Source organism: Somniosus microcephalus, chromosome 21, assembly GCF_052327205.1.
Source record: "Somniosus microcephalus isolate GS21.2 chromosome 21, FLI_Smic_1.0, whole genome shotgun sequence".
Taxonomy (NCBI): domain Eukaryota; kingdom Metazoa; phylum Chordata; class Chondrichthyes; order Squaliformes; family Somniosidae; genus Somniosus; species Somniosus microcephalus.
The window spans coordinates 29,814,390-29,833,772 of record NC_141007.1 but is presented as its reverse complement, the minus strand read 5'-3'; the positions used below and the strand labels follow the sequence as shown (position 1 = coordinate 29,833,772).

The window sequence follows — 19,383 nt, the reverse complement described above, 5'->3', positions numbered from 1 at the left end:
AACAAACACTCCCCCTAGGACATCAGTCCCAGTCCTGCCCAGGTGCAAAACATCCATTTTCTACTGGTTCCACCTCCCCCAGAACTGGTTCCAATGTCCCAGGAATATGAATCCCTCCCTCTTGCACCATTCCTCTAGCCACGTGTTCATCTGAAATATCCTTCTTTTTCTACTCTGACTAGCAGGTGGCACTGGTAGCAATCCTGAGATTACTACCTTTGAGGTCCTATTTTTTAATTTACCTCCTAACTCCCTATATTCAGCTTTTAGGACCTCATCCCAGTTTTTACCTATATCATTGGTACCTATATGCACCACGACAACTGGCTGTTCACCCTCCCCTTCCAAAATGCTCTGTAGCCGCTCCAAGACATCCTTGACCCTTGCACCAGGGAGGCAACATACCATCCTGGAGTCTCGTTTGTGGCCGTAGAAACGCCTATCACAGAATCACAGAATCACAGAAACCCCACAGTGCAGATAGAGGCCATTTCAGCCCATCTATTCCCCTTACAATAGAATCCCCTATTATAGCTCTCCCATTCTTTTTCCTCCCATCCTGTGCAGCAGAACCACCCATGGTGCCAGGAAGTTGGCTGCTGCTGCCTTCCTCTGATAAGCCATCTCCCTCACCAATATCCAAAGCGGTATATCTGTTTGAGAGGGGGATGGTCACAGGGGACCCCTGCACTACCTGCCTGCGCCTACTACTCTGCCTGGTGGTCACCCATTCTCTTCCTGCCTGTGCAGCCTTTACCTGTGGTGTGACCAACTCCCTAAACGTGCTATCCACGATGTCCTCAGCATCGCGAATGCTACAGTATGCATCCATTCGCAGCTCCAGCGCCGCAATGCAGTCTGCCAGTAGCTGCAGCTGGATACACTTCCTGCACACATGGTCGTCAGGGACACAGGAAGTGTCCCTGATTTCCCACATAGTGCAGGAGGATCATATCATGGCACCGAGCTGTGCTGCCATGACTTACCCTTTAATTAATTCAAATTAAATTAAATCAAATCAATCCCACCAATTACACTACAATTAAATGATATACTCAAGGGCCCTTGTTTAACAGCAATCCCCGCTACACAACAGAGACACTGGAAACTATAAACCACAAAATTTAAGTTTGGAAAAAAATGAGAAAGAGAGAAATACTCACCAACCAATCACTTATCTGCTTTCTGGTGACGTCACACTTCGATTACTTTTTACTTCTCTCTCCCACTCTCGGAGCTCTGAGATTGGTAAGCCTACCTGCGCCTCGGGCTCTCCTTTTATCGCCGTCGCACCCTCGCCGCTCCTCCCAGGTCCGCACTGCCACCGCCGCTGCTGTATATGAATGCACCTTAGTCAGGTTGGCCTGGCTTGCAATCCTATTCCTTAAGCCACTCCCACAAGCTTGCCCAACAGTACAGTTCTTTTTTGGGGTTTTGGATATAAAATATGATTCATAAAAATGGCCAGAAAGCTGAGTCTAAAAATCTATCTGTCTCCTTCTTAAATATATTCAGTGACTTGGCCTCCGCAGCCTTCTGTGGCAGAGAATTCCACAGGTTCACCGCCCTCTGAGTGAAGAAAATTCTCCTCATCTCAGTCCTAAATGTCCTGAGACTGTGATCCCTTGTTCTAGACCCCCCCAGACAGGGGAAACATCCTCCCTGCATCCAGTCTGTCTAGCCCTGTTACAATTTTATATGTTTCAATGAGATCCCCTCTCATTTTTCTAAACTCTAGTAAATACAGGCCTAGTCGACACAATCTTTCCTCATACGACAGTCTTGCCATTCCAGGAATCAGTCTGGTGAATCTTTGCTACACTCCCTCTATGGCAAGTATATCCTTTCTTAGGTAAGGAGACCAAAACTGCACACAGTACCCCAGGTGTGGTCTCACCAAGGCCCTGTATAACTGTAGTAAGACATCCTTGCTCCTGCACTCAAATCCTCTTGCGATGAAGGCCAACATACCAATTGCCTTCCTAACTGCTTGCTGCACCTGCATGTTTGCTTTCAGTGACTACTGTACAAGGTCACCCAGGTCCCTCTGTACATCAACATTTCCCAATCTATCACCATTTAAATAATACTGCCTTTCTGTTTTTCCTACCAAAGTGGATAACTTCACATTTATCCACGTTATACTGCATCTGCTATGTCTTTGTCCACTCACTCAACTTGTCTAAATTGCCTTGAAGCCTCTTTGCATCCTTCTCACAACTCACAATCCCACCTAGTTCGCCGTCCATTGCTGCTTCCAGGAGGTAACAGAGGCTCTCTACAGAAGGAGAAGGGACTGCATTTCCTTCCCCATGACCAGAGAGAAGCAGGACGAGCGTGCATGTGGCTTTGCCAGGATAGCGGACTTCCCCATGGTGCAGGGCACCATTGACTGCACCCATGTGGCTTTGCAGGCACCCCATAACCATCCTGAAGTATTCCGTAACTGCAAAGGATACCACTCACTTAATACGCAGTTGGTGTGTGACCACAGACAGCGAATCCTCACCGTCACTGCCCGCTATCCTGGCAGCAGCCATGATGTCTTCATCCTGCACCAGACCGGTGTTCCAGCAGACCAGTGTGCCAGCACTCTTCCAGCCACCGCATCAAGCTCGCGGCTGGCTGGTCGGAGACCAGGGCTATCCGATCTCCACCTGGCTCATGACTCCTCTCCGCAACCCCAACACTGATGCTCTGCATTTATACAATGAGAGCCATGCCACCACCAGGAACATCATCGAGCAGACCATTGGGGTGCTCTGGCAATGGTTCCGCTGCCTTGACCCTCCAGTACTCGGCTGAGCGGGTGTCCCTTCTCATTGTGGTCTGCTGCATGCTGCACAACTTGGCCATCATGAGGGGACAGTGGCAGCATGGATACAAAATTGGCTAAGTGACAGGAAACAGAGAGTAGTGGTGAACGGTTGTTTTTCAGAATGGAGGAAGTTATACAGTGGTGTTTCTCCAGGGGTCGGTTCTAGGACTACTGCTTTTCTTGATATATATTAATGACTTGAATGTGGGTGTACAGGGCACAATTTCAAAATTTGTAGATGACACAAAACTTGGAAGTATAGTGAACAAAGAGGAGGATGGTGATAGACTTCAAGAGGACAAAGACAGCCACGGTGCCCACCACTTGATGCCCAATGACTCTCAACACTCGCTCCTCCAGGTCTGTAAACTGTTGGATGTCCGCTTCACCCCCGCCTGTTTGATGCTGCCCCCTCCTATTGTGGGCCAGCTTGGCCTGCAAGAGAAAGGAAAGTGTGTGAGTGAGTGTGCAGCTATGTGTTTGGGAGATGTGCCTGCCATAGTTGAATAGATGTGATTGTAGGCAAGGTGTGAGATGTGGATGTGAGTTTTAGTAGGTGGAGATGCTTGGTGGGTGAGTGGTGGGGGTGTGGTGGTTTGTGCAGTGTGTACAGACTGAGGTTCAGATGCTGGTATATAGGACTTGTTGGAGCATGTACTCACCTTGACCACCCGAGAGGTCGTTGAATTTTTTACGGCACTGTGTGAGGGTCCTGATGACTACACTGCTGGCCGAGACGTCCTGGGCCACTTCCCTCCACATTGCCCTGAAGACCTGGGGCAATGGCCTCCTGCCAGTGGCTGGGAGCAGCACTGCCCTCCTTCTTTCGACTGACGCGACCAATGCCTCCAATGCCTGGTCGCTGAAATGGCGAGCTCTCTTCCTGGGACTGGGATCAGCCATGAGGATAAGAGGTGTAGCTGCTTGGAGTTCGCCTTCAGAGCCAGCAATGTTGAGAATGAGGTTGCGCTGAATCTTCAACCTCCCCTTTAAGTACTGAAAGGAGCCAGTGTGAATGATGAGTCCCGATTGGAGTGCACCTGAAATTAGTTATCACTCTGTGGGTAGCGCCCCACTCTCTGTGGGTAGCGCCCTAAGTTAGGTGATTAGTGCTTGATTTAGCGCTCCAGTTCTCTCTTGGAGCGCTAACAATCAATTTAGTGGGAGATCAGAAGGATTAGCGCCTGGCGCTAATTCTCCAACTTTTTTAAATTTAGCGCACCAACTGGGGCGATACCGAATATCTAGCCCTCTGAGGCTCTTTACCAAGATCATTGAAAATAGAGTTGGAAGGCCTGCTTTTTCTTTAGAATAGCAACTGTATCATCAGGATGGCAGGGGGTGGGAAGGAGAATTCACTGAGGTTATCAGAGGTAGCTTTGGTAAAGGATCAGAAGGGACGGGTGCTAGAGGTGTCGGAAGGTAGCAGTTGATGCCTTATTTAGATGCTCTAATATTGGACTTAATAATGGATATTGTGTTACAGTGTAATTAGTTATTACATTTGTTTATATTCACATATCTGTGAACTATATTGACCTAACTAAAAATACATTGCTGCAGCACTGGAGCTTCTTGCTTGGAGCTATAGGGTGCCACTGAATCTGGTCTGACAATAGCTGATGATTCTAGTCATGTCCACCTGATTATACTGACCATTCTGAAAGTAAACAAAGATTTAAATCATATTCACCATAAGCATTTGTATCATTTTCTATTTTGTATTGATAAGTGCTCCGAAATTCAAATTGACAAACTGCAAGCCATTGCAGGTCCAGCAATTGCAAAATAACTGCACACCTTAGTACTTGTGAGACTACTTCTGATATTCCTAATATATATTAGAACAAAGCAATGAAACAACTTCTGAAAGAAGGTACTGTGGAAAATAGGTGACATTGATTTACCTGTTCCCGATATATCAAATTTAATATCTAGAGCTGGGTTCCTAACCATATAAATTGACACTAACTGGGAATGAAACAGCAGCTAAGGATAAGGACACTTTTGGCCAAGATTTTTCAGAATTTATTTATTTTGCAAAGCATCTAATCTCAAAAAAATGGATGTTGTCTTTTTACTAAAAAGAATGTTGTACTTTTGTCCCAGAAAGTATAGGATATAAATGTGGGGAAATGCAACTTCATTTGTTTTCCAATTTGGGCACTCAGTTTAAGCATCAAACATGCCCAGGTTGTCTCCAGCATTGCCAAATAGTGTATGAAGCTATGTCGACTCTGCTCAACCATGTACCACAATCCCACATTCAGAAAGGCACCCACTACTGTACCAGCGTGAAAGTGTCCACGTCCCACTCCAGCCTCCCTAAGTAAGATTGACAATTTAGAATGAATTATGGCTTTGTGTTATGAGCCCATGCTCATTAGAAACTGGGTTGAGGCTGTCAAAACTTATTTCATGCAGTTCCCTTACAAAGCCAGCAAAGAAGAAAAGTTATTCATGATATCAGCATGGACTCAATACAAAACTAGTGCCAAAAGTGAAAGGACAGTAAAACGTATTAGTTCCAGTAAGTGGGGGAAAAAAGTCACAGTGACAACACAGACCAGTCTGAGGAGGCAAATGCAGAGCTGTGGAAAGGGTTTACCACTGTAGTGATTCAAATGCTTCAACGGATTAGAGAAATTGTAGAATATTACGGTTTGCCTTATCTATATCAAACCTTTTTTTCCCCAATTAAACAATATTCTACTGGGGATTTAGCAGAAAATACCACCATATTCTAATTTGTCAATTTCTATATATTTTACACAAGAGAAAATTAGAATACGGTTACAAATAATGATCAACAATCTCAATCAAGGATTCAATAAATTAACGGAAAGTACTCAACTAAAATCTTGGTAAAACACTAAGTGACTATGTTACCAATCAAACCTCAAGTAGTAGCACTTTTGTTATTAAGAACACCTAGCAAGAGATCGGCTGCAATGCCATAGGATGGTAATTTTCCAAGGAGCTTACCTTATTCATACAACTACAATTGCCCAAGAGCATACACTCATGCTTTCTAAATACTGATCCCGAACTAATCTGGATGTTTGGCGACTACTTACTTGTGGGAAAAAAAAAACTTCTGATGAGCCTGAAGTTATTCCAAAAGAGAAAACCGTTGCAGCAACTTACACAGTCATTGCCACAGCAATTCTTCACAGATCCCAGGAAGGCCACACAGATTCATTTAAAAGATGGGTGGAGGGGGATCGAAAGAATGAGGAGAAAGAGTCAGAGACAAGCGTAGAGATACAGAGGTGGCAACTACAAAAAATGTATATATGTGTGTGAGAGAGAGAGCGAGAGAGAATAAAAGCTTGAGCGTCAAGCAGAGAAAGTTATCAGAAGAAATACAGTTTTTTGTCATTTTTTTCCTTGAGCCATAGGAAATTAACTAGTCTTAGTAACATATTGCCATTAACTAGTGGATGCAAGTTAATCTCTTTTGAATTATTAGTTACTGAATTTTGTGCACATTCAAATGAAATGAATATAGTTTTTCTTTGTACCTTGTATCAGAACTAGGAACCCCATGTCAGTTGTAGTTCAGATGCCTACCCCAATCGCAGCATCCAAAGGACATCTCATACTTCACCACAGTGACATTCTCATTTCACTGCCGAGTGTTCTTTCTTTTCTGCCAACAATTCCATATAGAGTCCAAGTCCATCCAAGACTTGACTACTGCTTTCATATCTGGGAGGCTCTTTTAGAAAGAAAAGAACGAACTTCTATCTAAATACCACCCTGTCACAACCTCAGGACATCCCCAAATCACTTTATGTTTGAAGTGTAGTTGCTGCTGTTAGGTGGCCAAATGTAGCAGCCAATTTGTGCAAAGCCCACAAACAGCAAATGAATGAATCTCGAAATAATTTGTTGATCTGGTTGAGAAAGGAACGTTGGCCAGAACACAAGAAGAACTTCTGCTCTTCAAAATGCCATGGGACCCATAATATTCACTGGAGCGGGTCAATGGAGTCTTGGTTAACATCTCAATTTACTTACATACCTCCAACAAGGCAGCACTCCCTCAGTACTGCACTGAAGTGTCAACGTAGATGTAGTGTATGTGCTTTAAGTCAGAACTACTTTTTACAGCTCCTGTATACTGTAGTACCGGCAGTAACCACACCGGTATATAAGCTGTGCACATGCCTCTGTACCCCAGTCTAGAGATGACCCTCCTCCAGTAAAGACCTGTTGTTTGTTTATGTACAGCATCCGTATAATTATTTATCCACTGAACTACGGATCTAACAGTGGCGATGAGTGTTGATGCGAATCTACCTGCAACATTAAACAAAAAAAAAGAATAGTCGAGTCCAGGAACAAGGGCATCGACCGCGAGCAACCGCCCAGCAGTCAGGCAGAGATCCAACTTCACTGGGGAAGCTGTGGAGAGCCAGGCTTGGTTCCCCAGCCACAACGAGCAGTAAGAGACCGACGACAGGTCCAGAGCAGACCCTTCCCGAGCAGCGGCGGCTGGAGCCGACCGACGGCAGAGAGAGAGAGCCGGGCAGCGTTGACGGGGTAAGAAAAAGGGTGAAGAGAGCAGGGCGCAGCCGGGGGTTGATCACTGAGCGGCGTCGAGGAAAAATACTGCAAAACCGGAGAGAGAGGGTAAGAAACAGCCGGGTTCTAGACTGAGCGGCGTCGACAAATATCAAGAGAAGAACGCGCAGAGCACAGCCAGGGATCACGGGCTGATCAGGGTCCGCGGGGCGAAGCAAGGGGAGATGCCATTGAGCCGCGGAGAAGCAGGGAGAGTGCGGGAGATGCCATTGAGCCGCGGAGAAGCAGGGAGAGCGCGGGAGGCGCCATTGAGCCGCGGAGAAGAAGGAAGAGTGCGGGAGACGCCATTTTGCGAAGCCGCAGCAGAGAAGACGGGCGAGCGCGGGAAGGAAGGACCGGGAAGGAAGGAAAGCACGGGAGACGCCATTTTGTGCCAGCGGAGAAGAAGGGGAAGCGCGGGAGGCACCATTGGTGATAGTTAACGCACAACCAAGGATGCCGAAGAGTGGCAGTATCTCTACGTTCGACAATGAAGTCAAAGATTGGGCGACATATGTGGAACATATTGAGGTGTACTGCAGGGCAAATGAAGTGCCAGATGCTAATAAAGCACTGGTTCTGTTAAATTCCATGGGTGCAAAAACTTATGGGTTACTGCGAAATCTAATAACCCCAGAGAAGCCGGTAAACAAGAATTTTGAAAGCATAGTAGAAATCCTACAGGACCACTTAAACCCCACACCGCTGCTGATAGCAGAATGATTTAAGTTCCATAAAAGGAACCAACACAAAGACGAAAGCAATGCTGAGTACCTAATGGAACTGCGCAAGCTATCGAAATACTGCCAGTTTGGAGCGGGACTAGCAGACACGTTAAGGGACAAGTTTGTGTGTGGGCTACAAAGAGAAGCCGTTTCTGGGTTCCTTCAATCAGAAAAGGACCTTACGCTGGATAAAGCTTTCAGTATGGCAGTATCACATGAAGCAGCTGCAAGGGGCGCTGCAGAGATACAACGGAGGCCGCAAGAATATGGCACCAACGAAATGACCTATGGAACAGGGAAGTGCTATCGCTGCGGCAGAACAACACATGACCAGAAAGATTGTTGGTTCAAGGACCAAGTGTGCAGACAGTGTGGGAAAGCAGGACACATAGCAAGAGTCTTCAGGTCTGGGAAGAAAACCAACAGTAAGAAATCTCCACAGGAGAAGTACAAAAAGGTACACCAGGTGATGGACAGTGGTTCAGACGAACAGAAAAGTGACACAGACTCCGGAAGCAAGGAGCTGGGTTGTCTGAAACTACATAATGTAACCAAAATAGAGGATCACCAGACTATCTGGGTTACACTCAAGATAGATGGAGTCCAAGTGGAAATGGAATTGGACATAGGGTCAGCCCTAACAGTCATAAATCAAAGAGACTACAAGCGGCTATTTTCACACATACCCTTGAAAGCTACAGAGATTGTCTTGAAGACGTATACGGGGCAAAAAGTCTACCCCAAAGGAAAAATAAGGGTGAAAGTGACATATAAAGGTCAGGAAATACCTAAAATGGATATATATGTATTGCCAAATGGAGGACCACCACTGCTAGGATGTGAATGGATCCGGAAGATACATTTAGATTGGCATTCCATACAGGCACTGAAGGTGGAGGCCAAAAAGGATGACGACGTCACACCTGGACGACTGTCAAAAATACTAACTGACGCAAAAGAAGTGTTCCAGGAGGGACTAGGAACACTAAAAGGAATAACAGCAACAATTAAAATAGAGGATAATGCAAGCCCAAAGTTTCTGAACGTCAGACCAGTGCCTTATGCGATCAGACCAGCGGTTGAAGCAGAGCTGGAAGGGTTGGAACGTTCAGGAGTACTGTCCAAAGTGGACTGGAGCGAGTGGGCTACACCCATCGTTCCTGTAATGAAGAGGTCGTTGAGTAATACGCCTGGGGAACCAAAGAAGGTCCGCATCTGTGGGGATTTTAAGGTGATAGTGAACCCAGTCCTTCACACGGTGCAATATCTGCTTCCACGAATTGAGGATATTTTTGCCTCGCTATCTGGTGGTAAACGCTTCACCAAAATTGATCTAGCCCAGGCGTACTTGCAAATGGAGGTAGAAGAAGCTTCGAAACATTACCTTACGATCAACACCCATAAAGGTCTCTATCAATACAACCGGCTAGTGTTTGGAGTAGCCTCAGCTCCGGCTATCTGGCAAAGGGCGATGGATCGGGTCCTGCAAGGGATTCCAGGGACCCAGTGTTATTTGGACGACATCTTAGTCACGGGCGAAAATGACGGTGATCACCTCGCTAACTTGGAGAAGGTGCTCGCCAGATTAAAGGAATATGGGCTACGAGCTAATCGCCACAAGTGCGAGTTTTTCCAGAAACAGATCTCGTATTGCGGCCACGTCATCGATGAAGAGGGGTTACATAAGTCCCCTGACAAGATTGAGGCAGTAGTCAAGGCTCCAGCACCGGAAAATGTGTCACAACTGAGGTCGTTGCTCGGGCTGGTAAACTATTACCACAAGTTCTTACCAAATTTGTCTACGGTATTACACCCGCTGAACACCCTACTGCAAACAGGGGTACCATGGAAGTGGGATGACGAACGTAGACGAGCTTTCCAGAAGTGTAAAGAATTGATCACATCAAAAGAGGTGTTGGCCCATTTCAACCCAGCACTACCAATTCGTTTGGCATGTGATGCATCACCCTACGGCATTGGAGCGGTGCTGTCGCACAAATTCCCAGACGGGTTGGAGAGGCCAGTAGCCTTTGCGTCTCAGTCACTAACCTCAGCCGAGCGCAACTATGCCCAGATTGACAGGGAGGCCCTCAGCCTAGTATGGGGAGTAAAAAAATTCAACCATTATCTGCATGGGCAGAAGTTCACCTTGCTGACTGACCACCAACCACTTGTCTCCATCTTTAATCCTAAGAAGGGCGTGCCAGTAATGACTGCACAACGGTTACAAAGATGGTCCCTGTTTCTAGGGGCGAATCAATATGAAATAGAATATAAAGGCACGAAACAGCATGGGAACGCTGATGGGCTATCGCGCCTGCCACTGCCTACGGTGGAGGAAGCACCAGCAGTGGACCCTATCGAGATATTTTATTCGTCGATAATTGAACGATTGCCAGTAACAAACGCGGATATAGAGAAGGAGACCCGCAATGATCCGACGCTGTCATGGGTATATGAATTGACGGTGAGGGGATGGCCAACACATGGCGACTCACTGTTGCCAGCATTCTCATCCAGAAGAGAACAGCTGTCAGTATGCCAGGGGACAGTGATGTGTGGATCCAGAGTGGTGATTCCACCCAAGTTAAGGGAGAGAGTGCTAAAGGAGCTACATGAAGGTCATCTGGGGGGAGTGAAAATGAAAAGCCTTGCTAGGGCTTATGTGTGGTGGCCGGGAATCAATCAACAAATCGAAGACCTAACTAAGAGCTGCTTAGGATGCCAGAAGGTCCAAAATGCACCACCACATGCCCCTCTACACCCATGGGAGTGGCCCTCCTCTCCATGGCAACGGGTGCACATTGATTTCGCTGGTCCATTCATGGACTCAATGTTCTTAATAGCAGTGGATGCTCATTCAAAGTGGCCTGAGGTGATAAAGATGTCTTCAACCACTACAGAGAAAACGATTGCAGTCCTACGGACCATATTTGCCAGAAACGGGTTGCCAGAGCAGATCTGCTCTGATAATGGACCACAGTTTGTGTCCGACGAGTTCCAAAAATTCATGAAAAGGAATGGGGTTAGGCATTACACATCCGCCCCGTATCATCCAGCCACCAATGGATTGGCTGAGAGGTTCGTACAAACCTTTAAGAAGGCGATAAAGGCCATGTGCGACGAGGAAATTCCACTACAGCATAAGATGGACAATTTCTTATTAGCCTACTGAAACGCGACACATGCAGTTACCAACCAGACCCCGGCCATGATGTTCTTTAACCGAAGGTTGAGATCTCGTCTGGACTTGCTCAGACCAAATGTGTGAAGAAATGTTGAGGACAAACAATTCCAGCACATCAACGAGAAGCCGACAAGGAGCTTCAATGTAGGGCAACCAGTCTTGGCCCATGACTATCGAACAGAGAAGTGGCAACCCGGAACGATATGTACAAGGCAGGGGCCATTAATGTACACAGTGGATGTCGGGGAGAACATTGTGAGACGCCACGTCGATCAGATCTTAGCGTCACAGGAAGGCGTCAACCCCATGTCTCGAGTACCTGGGGATGAACCCGACATACCGGTATCATCTACTTCAGACCCAGTAGCAGTGGAACCCGATGAACTACCCGATGAAAAGGGGTCAGAATCGCCTCTGCACCAAGAACAAGAACCTCCAGAAAGGCGCTATCCCGAAAGGGTCAGGAAGCCGCCCCAAAGACTGAATCTATAAATGGACTTTTGTTATTGAATGTACATGTAAAAATGTAATTGTTATTTGAATATTAAGGGGGTATTATTAATCTAAAAAGGGAGGAATTGTAGTGTATGTGCTTTAAGTCAGAACTACTTTTTACAGCTCCTGTATACTGTAGTACCGGCAGTAACCACACCGGTATATAAGCTGTGCGCATGCCTCTGTACCCCAGTCTAGAGATGACCCTCCTCCAGTAAAGACCTGTTGTTTGTTTATGTACAGCATCCGTGTAATTATTTATCCACTGAACCACGGATCTAACAGTAGGTTATGTGTTCAAATCAATAGCGAGACCTGAGCCCAAATCATTTTGACAATTGAATCAAGCTGACACTTGAGCACTTCTCTTGTACTCAACTCACTATAAAAAAAATGCCATCTATTGATGATCCTTCACTCACCTCTAGCCTCCAAACTCTCCCTTGAATGAAACTTTAGTGATCTTTCTTTACTATGTGCACTGCTCCTCTAAACTTCTTTCTTGTTCCTCTTAAGCCCCAAATAAGATATCCTTATTCCTGTGTCAGAGTCAGAAACAAGGAGAAAACAAACATTTTTTCATCACTGACCATGTTTCAGTTCTATTGCCCGTGGGTAATTTAACTCAGTACCTTACCGCTTAATTTCATCTTTCAGAACTCAAACATTTAATTTTTTTAGTCATTCTCTACCTTGATGTAGGGGAGCTGGAGAAAGACAAAATTAATATTAGCATAATGCTATAGTGTTCAATCAATTTTCAGTGTTTACAATATTGGACGTGCCACAATATTGAAAAAATAACACTGATTCAGCTAGGAAACTTTCATAATTTTCTCCAATTAAAAAATAAAGTGATGGTTGTAAGCACTGGTTTGACTGATCTGTGGTTCTTACAGGATTATCGGTCTAAATAAAGTGAGTTTTAAATTTACGATCTTCAGGAACAGGTTCTCTTTCTGGACACGACATTCAGCTGGCTAAAAAAAAGGAAAACTTTCAGTGAGTTGTAGTTGGGACACTTATCATTTGGTGCAAGCCAGTGCTGAGTATCACCTTATCTAGGAAACACCTGGGCAGAAATACTCACCCACTACTTTTATCTGATAATAAACATTCCCAGGGCACCAATACCACAAGAGTCTGACAAGAGTCTGGCAGGAAGGATGTTTCTGATGGCCGGGGAGTCCAGAACCAGGGGTCATAGTCTAAGGATAAGGGGTAAGCCATTTAGGACTGAAATGAGGAGGAATTTCTTCACCCAGAGAGTGGTGAACCTGTGGAATTCTCTGCCACAGAGGGCGGTGGAGGCCAGTTCATTAAATATATTCAAGAAAGAGTTGGATATATTTCTTAAGGCTAAAGGGATCAAGGGATATGGGGAGAAGGCAGGGACAGGGTACTGAATTTGGATGATCAGCCATGATCTCATTGAATGGCGGAGCAGGCTCGAAGGGCCGAATGGCCTACTCCTGCTCCTATCTTCTATGTTTCTATGTTTCTAACTTGGGGTTTTCAGCTGCCTTTCACCTGTGCTATTACCTGGGATCATAATGCATTACAGAAACATATGAAAAGGATGATATCACTGCTACCTTCCCTTGGTTGTTCGATATATTTTTATTGTATGTAGCGATACATAATACATAGCCCCTTTGACATTTGTGGAGTAAAAAATATTCCATTTCAAAAGCATGTGAAGCTGTGAAGAAGGAAGACTTGTAATGTCTTATGACAAACAGAATTGATGCTAACTACAGGGAAAAATAGGAATGGTAATGAAATTATTAAAATTACAGCTGTGGATAAAACAAATGGCTCAACTCGGTAACTAGTTATCAATGGAGAGGTGGCAGAAATGAAAAACGTTAACATTCTTTTCATAGACAATGATATGGAGGGTTCACATGTTAAATGACCAGAAATAAAACATGAAAAGCAACAACTCCCATTGGATAAACTCTAATGGAACCAGGTTTTAGTTACTTAGTGAGAAAGAATAAATGAAATTTACCCATGTTATTCCCTGGAATGACAATACATTACAGAATTACGTGGAAAGAAAGTCTTGCATTTATATAACGCCTTTCATGACCACCGTGTAATGTATATATATACCTTTAAGGGGAGAACTACTTTTTACAGCTCCTGTATACTGTAGTACCGACAGTGACCACACCTGTATATAAACCCTGAGTAGTGATCTGTACAGTTAGTTCTAGAGTAACCCTCATTCAGTAAACACCTGTTGAATCGTTCCCTGCAGTCTCTTGTCTGATTATTGAAGGACACAACATTAAGATACACGGATCTAACAGTGGCGACGAGCAAGTTCGAACCTACCTGCAACTCTGCATCACCTCCCAGGGATTCGCTCCTGGAGAACAGTGGAAGATGGTCGAGTCCAGAAGCACGGGCGTCGACCACGGGCAACCGCCCAGTCATCCAGTGGAGATTTGAGCATCACAGGGGAGGCTGTCGAGAGCCAGGCTTGGCTTTCCAGTCACGGTGGTCCAGCGAAATGGGCTGGCAACAGGTACAGTGCAGACCCTTCCCGGACAGCGACGGGCTAGAGCCCGACCGAGCGGCACAGAAAAAGGCCGAGCAGCGACGACGGGGGAGAGAGAGAGGGCAGAGCGCACAGGGCGCAGCCGGTGTTCAGGAAACTACATAATGTGATCAAAACGGAGGATCACCAAACTATCTGGGTCACACTCAAGATAGCAGGAGTCCAAGTGAAAATGGAATTGGACACAAGATCAGCCCTAACAGTCATAAACCGAAGGGACTACAAGCGGCTATTCTCACATATACCCTTGAGAGATACAAAGATTGTCTTGAAGACGTACACGGGGCAAAAAGTCTACCCCAAAGGAAAAATAAGGGTGAACGTTATATATAACGGCAAGGAAACACCAAAAATGGACCTATATGTATTGCCAGATGGAGGACCACCACTACTAGGACGTGAATGGATCCGGAAGATACAGCTAGATTGGCAGTCCATACAGGCACTGACTGTGGCTGACAAAAAGGATGACGACGTCACACCTGGGTGACTGTCAAAGATCCTAACTGACGCGAAAGAAGTGTTCCAGCAAGGACTCGGAACACTAAAATGCATGACAGCGATGATTAAAATTGAAGAAAACGCAAGGCCAAAATTTTTTAAGGCTTTATGCGAATACTGGCTGGTATTCGGGGTAGCATCAGCTCCGGCTATTTGGCAGAGGGCAATGGAACAAGTCCTGCAAGGGATCCCAGGGACCCAGTGTTATTTGGACGACATCCTGGTCATTGGCTAAAATGACAGTGATCACCTTGCCAACCTGGAGCAGGTGCTCACTAGATTGCAGGAATATGGGCTCCGAGCTAACCGCCCCAAATGCGAGTTTTTTAGAAAACAGATCTCGTATTGTGGCCACGTTATTGATAAAGAGGGGTTACATAAGTCCCCAGAGAAGATTGAGGCAGTAGTCAAGGCTCCAGCACCGGAAAATGTGTCACAACTGAGGTCGTTCCTCGGGCTGGTAAACTACTACCATAAGTTCTTGCCAAATTTGTCTACAATACTACACCCACTGAACACCCTACTGCAAACTGGGGTGCCATGGAAGTGGAGTGATGAATGTAGATGAGCTTTCCAGAAGAGCAAAACATTAATCACATCGAAAGAAGTATTGGCCCATTACAACCCGGCATTACCAATTCGGTTGGCATGTGATGCGTCACCCTACGGCATTGGAGCGGTGCTGTCGCACAAATTTTCGGACGGCTCAGAGAGGCCAATAGTCTTTGCGTCACGATCACTAACCTCAGCCGAGCGTAACTACGCCCAGATTGACAGGGAGGCCCTCAGCCTAGTGTGGGGAGTGAAAAAGTTCAATCACTATCTGCACGGGCAGAAGTTCACCTTGCTGACTGACCACCAACCACTTGTCTCCATCTTTAATCCAAAGAAGGGCGTTCCGGTAATGACTGCGCAACGGCTACAAAGATGGTCCCTTTTTCTAGGGGCGCATCAATATGAAATCGAGTATAAGGGCACGAAACAGCATGGAAACGCTGATGGGCTATCACGCCTGCCACTGCCTACTGCGGAGGAGGCACCAGCAGTGGATCCTGTCGAAATATTTCATTCGACTATAATTGAATGCTTGCCAGTAACTAACGCTGGTATAGAGAAGGAGACCCGAAATGACCCGACACTGTCTCGGGTATATGATTTGACAGTGAAGGGATGGCCAGCACATGGCGACTCACTGTTGCCAGCATTCTCATCCAGAAGAGAACAGCTGTCAGTATGCCAGGGGACCTTGATGTGTGGATCCCGAGTGGTAATTCCACCCAAGTTAAGGGAGAGAGTGCTCAATGAGCTTCACGAATGTCATCTGGGAGGGGTGAAAATGAAAAGCCTTGCTAGGGCTTATGTGTGGTGGCCGGGGATTGATCAGCAAATCAAGGACCTGACAAAGAGCTGCTCAGGATGCCAGAAGGTCCAAAATGCACCACCACATGCCCCTCTACACCCATGGGAGTGGCCCTCATCTCCATGGCAACGGGTGCATATTGATTTTGCTGGTCCATTCATGGACTCAATGTTTTTAATAGCCGTGGATGCGCACTCGAAATGGCCTGAGGTGATCAAAATGTCCTCCACCACCACGGAGAAAACTATTGCAGTCCTACGGACCATTTTTGCCAGGAACGGCTTGCCAGAGCAGATTTGCTCTGATAACGGACCACAGTTTGTGTCCAAAGAGTTTCGAAGATTTATGAAAAGGAATGGGGTAAGGCATTACACATCCACCCCGTATCATCCAGCCACAAATGGATTGGCTGAGAGGTTCGTACAAACCTTTAAGAAGGCAATAAAGGCTATGTACAATGACAACATTCCGCTGCAGCACTAGGTGGACAATTTCCTGTTTGCCTACCGGAATGCGACACATGCAGTCACCAACCAGGCCCCAGCCATGATGTTCTTTAACCGAAGGTTGAGATCTCGCCTGCATTTGCTCAGACCAAACGTACGAAGAGATGTTGAGAGTAAGCAATTCCAGCACATCCATGAGAAGCCAACAAGGAGCTTCAATGTAGGGCAACCAGTCTTGGCCCGCGACTTCCGAACAGAAAAATGGCAGCCAGGAACGATATGCACACGGCAGGGCCCACTAATGTACACAGTGGACGTTGGGGAGAGCATTGTGAGACGCCATGCTGACCAGATCCTAGAGTCACAGGAACAAGTCAACCCCATGCCTCACCCATACGTACCTGGTGATGAACCCAACGTACAGGTAGCATCTACCCCAGAAACAGTAGCATCGGAAGCTGATGAACCAACCGATGACAGGGGGCCAGAATCGCCTCCGCACCAAGAGCAAGACACTCGGGAAAGGCGCTATCCAGAAAGGATCGGGAAGCCTCCCCAAAGACTGAATTTATAAATAGACTATTTTCAGCTAATGTTGCATGTTAAAAGTGTTAATTGTAATTAGTTTGATATTTAATTGTTAAATGAGTGTTATGGTACTGTTAATCTAAAAGGGGAGGAATTGTAATGTATGTACCTTTAAGGGGAGAACTACTTTTTACAGCTCCTGTATACTGTAGTACCGGCAGTGACCACACCTGTATATAAACCCTGAGTAGTGATCTGTACAATTAGTTCTAGAGTAACCCTCATTCAGTGAACACCTGTTGATCGTTCCCTGCAGTCTGTTGTCTGATTATTGAAGGACACAACATTAAGATACACGGATCTAACACACCGGACATCCCAAAGCACTTTACAGCCAATGAAGTACTTTTTGAAATGGAGTCACTGTTGTAATGTGGGAAACACAGCAGCCAATTTGCGTACAGCAAGGTCCCACAAACAGCAATGTGATAATGACCAGATCATCTGTTTTTGTTATGTTGGTTGAGGGATAAATATTGGGCAGGACACCAGGGATAACTCCCCTGCTCTTCTTCAAAATAGTGCCATGGAATCTTTTACATCCACCTAGAGGGAGCAGACAGGGCCTCGGTTTAAAGATGGCACCTCCAACACTGCAGCATTCACTCAGTACTGCACTGAGTGTCAGCCTAGCTTTATATGCTCAAGTCCCAGGAGTGAGACTTGAACCCACAACCTTCTAGACTTAGAAGCGAGTGTGCTACCCACTGAGCCACAGCTGACACAGGATAATATCACTGCTATCTTCCCTTGGATGTTCTGGCTATTGTATTTTTTATTATACGTAGCATATCCAATATATATCAATATATTTGAGCACACTTATTCTATCTATTAAACATTGTAAATTGCTGCATGACTATGATTAATGACTTAACGTAGTGTTTTCAGTAACTGGTTAGAATTAGAACATCTCCAGCACTTCTAATTGTGGGAAATGCTCCCCTTTTGATTTGATTTGAAGTGAACATTCATAACTTCCATAAATGCATACTGCAGGATACACATTCACACTTCTGTTCTCCTTTGAGTATTCTAGCACTCTAAAAACTATTTTGATATCACCGCTGTTTTTATTCGGAGTCTGCTATTCATGAGCTGGCTCCTGTTGTTTACACTGCTAAAGCCAACCTCCCTTATCCTGGTAATAGAATCATAGATCAATGAAAACTGGGTCTATAAGCCTGTTCCTGGGGGCATGAAGCAGATTTCATCGTGTAAATGCCGGGTGTCATGATGGTTTTCCAGAATGTGAATACAAAAACATTGGCCGCGATTTCCCCTACCTCGGCGGGTCCGTGGCGGGCGATGTCGGTGACGGGTGACGGGTCCCGACCCCGTTGCTGGCTCCAGCCCACTGTGTAGAATGAGTTTATGTTGATTGGGCCTATTAAGCCCGCCCAGTGCGATTGCCGGCCAATTGAAGGAAATGGGTCTGATGACGTCATTTGATGACGCGTCATCAGCCGATTTCCTTAAAGGGGCCATGCGCAAATTGATTTTGACAGTTGTGCTATCAGTGTTCTACAGCATTGAGGTGCTGCAAACACTGACAAGCACTGCACAAAGGTGCACGGCTGCACCCAGGCTCTCCCAGGACTCCCTCCATATGCTTATGGAGGGAGTCACAGCACGCAGGGAGGTTCTCTTGTCTTCCAATGGGTGGAAGAGACCTCCCCAGCAGATCAATGCAGCCTGGTTGCACATTGCACAGGAGGACACAAGCAGGGATGTTGTCAGTGGGACCAGGCTGCAGAGGCGCAAACCTTTCAATGATCTCAGTCGATCACGAAATGTTACTACAAAGCCACACTCACCTTCATCCTGCTGTGCCACTCATCATATCCCCATCACTCTGCCTTCCCTACCCTACTCCTGCACATCCTTACTCACACCAACTTACCTTGCACCTCCACCCATCCCTCTCTATCTACATTATCACTTCTGAATCTCACTAGCCACCTCTCACACTCACCCTCATCCTAGTCCAATCATACCAACTAACACACAAGGGTAGGCACTTGGGTGTTTTAGCCAATGTTCATGTAAAGTTATGTTAATGAGGTATCAAACATTGAAACCTTTATTTTCAACACTTTGCGTTCTTGGACAGATCTGTGTGCAC

The 19,383-nt window shown here is 45.9% G+C and overlaps 1 protein-coding gene across 6 annotated transcripts in view; it reads right to left on the bottom strand.

Annotated features, from left to right (window-relative positions):
- Positions 1-19,383, bottom strand: part of LOC147102673 (RNA-directed DNA polymerase from mobile element jockey) — a 132,823-nt gene that overhangs the window by 37,442 nt on the left and 75,998 nt on the right. For 4 of the 6 annotated variants that reach the window (XR_015073048.1, XR_015073053.1, XR_015073050.1 and 1 more), the window contains one exon: positions 1,164-1,333. The exons of the other annotated variants lie outside the window; for them this stretch is intronic. The gene's annotated coding sequence lies outside the window, so the exon portion shown is untranslated. The remainder of the gene's footprint in view (positions 1-1,163; positions 1,334-19,383) is intronic. 6 annotated transcript variants of the gene reach the window in all.